We start from the raw sequence: 1961 nt of genomic DNA, 5'->3' as shown, positions 1-1961 counted from the left end.
AAGAAGAAGAAGAAGAAGAAGAAGAAGAAGAAGAAGAAGAAGAAGAAGAAGAAGAAGAAGAAGAAGAAGAAGAACATTGCAAAGGTATATCGCAAAATGCGAAGAACTGGTACAACAAATTAAATGTCAATTACGGTAAAGCTTTTAAGCCTTCCGCTGACGAAGCTCCCCTGTCTTCAGTCCTCTGGGCCAGGTCTGTCATCACTCATCAATATCATCCAGAGCCTGGAACCATTAACTCTCATTGAGCACGTGCGGCCTCGTCTGTTAACAACGTTTGGAGATCCCATGTTTGGGGGGTGCTTTAAGCGTAATATCTTCCTTATTCAAGCAGGTCTTTGAAAGAGATTTATCTGTGGGTGGTGGGGGGGGGGACATTTTAAGCATATCATCATCGTTATTCATACACATGTTTCAATAAGATTTATCCTTATCTGAAACTGTTAAAGGATAAACTACAACACAACTATCACGCTGTGAAATATGCAACACTCGTGTTTGTTATTATATATTTGGGTAGGATGGTTGGAAAATGTTCCTCGTTCTTGCCTTTGGTTGCTGCTGATCAAACGTTCTGTGTGTGTGTTTGTGTGTGTGTTTGTGAGTGTGTGTATGTGTGTGTCTGTGTGTGTGTGTCTGTGTGTGTTTGTGTGTGAGTGTTTGTGAGTGTGTGTGAGTGTGTGTGTGTATGTGTGTGTATGTGTGTGTCTGTGTGTGTGTCTGTGTGTGTTTGTGTGTGAGTGTTTGTGAGTGTGTGTGGGTGTGTGTGTGTATGTGTGTGTATGTGTGTGTCTGTGTGTGTCTGTGTGTGTTTGTGTGTGAGTGTTTGTGAGTGTTTGTGAGTGTGTGTGTGTATGTGTGTGTATGTGTGTGTCTGTGTGTGTGTGTGTGTTTGTGTGTGAGTGTTTGTGAGTGTTTGTGAGTGTGTGTGTGAGTGTGTGTGTCTGTGTGTGTGTCCCCTGTGTCAATAAAGGGTTAACTACTCACCATGCCCCCCTCTCCCCCCCGGGACTGGATGTGAGAGAGACGCAAGGATCTGCCCGTAAACCCAGAGAGCTTAATGGTAGACCGTAAAGCTGGGCAAAATCAGGATAATCTATAAGGAAAACCGGATAATTCTCAATGAAACATTATCCGAATTCAGAACTCTGAACTCTCTCTCCTGACCCGTCTTCCGAAGTGGGTTCAACCAAGAAGTGACGCTAACCCGTTTGTCGAAGTGGTTCGAACCTATTTGCCGAAGCCGTTCATGTCATATTATTTGCCGAAGAGGTGCACTAACATATTATCCGGATTTTGCTAAAGCCACTCATTGCCCAGCCCTAGTAGACCGGAACATATCACCGCCGGACAACACAGATGCTGACAGTTAATTGAAAGTAAAACCGTGTACTTGCAAATCTGGGGGAAGTTGGGGTGTTTAAAGTACCCCGTGGTGACTAAGGTATTTAGCTGGGATGAAGTAAATACACCCCCAAATTGATTACTCTTTTGGGTAATGCATTGAAAAAATACTTTAAATTACTTTTGATATCGAAAAAAATAATCTCAAAATCATCATAACATTTTCCCAGATATGCCATAGTCACCCTGGTTTACCGAACGAAAGACGTTGTTTTTATGAAAAATTGATGCACATATTATCCTTTCAACTTCATTTTGGTATTGTGGCTTTAGTAAAAGTTTTACGGCACTTGGCAAGATAAATGGGTCACATAAGTGCCGAAGATTAGAAGTGTTACTAAACAGCAACACACTGAGAAATGAAGGAGGAGGGGAGATAAGAGTGAATGATGTTTGATAGGAGAGAAGGAGGAGGGGAGATAAGAGTGAGTGATGTTTGATAGGAGAGAAGGAGGAGAGATAAGAGTGAATGATGTTTGATAGGAGAGAAGGAGGAGAGATAAGAGTGAATGATGTTTGATAGGAGAGAAGGAGGAGAGATAAGAGTGAATGATGTT

At 42.1% G+C, this 1961-nt stretch overlaps 1 protein-coding gene across 1 annotated transcript in view; it reads left to right on the top strand.

Moving 5' to 3' along the window:
- LOC101864114 overlaps positions 1–1961 on the top strand; it is an 81216-nt gene that overhangs the window by 27613 nt on the left and 51642 nt on the right. The window lies entirely within an intron of this gene.

The sequence above is a fragment of the Aplysia californica genome, unplaced genomic scaffold, assembly GCF_000002075.1.
Source record: "Aplysia californica isolate F4 #8 unplaced genomic scaffold, AplCal3.0 scaffold01194, whole genome shotgun sequence".
NCBI classification, from domain to species: domain Eukaryota; kingdom Metazoa; phylum Mollusca; class Gastropoda; order Aplysiida; family Aplysiidae; genus Aplysia; species Aplysia californica.
Note: the sequence above shows the minus strand (reverse complement) of the source record. Positions and strands in the feature narration are given on the sequence as shown.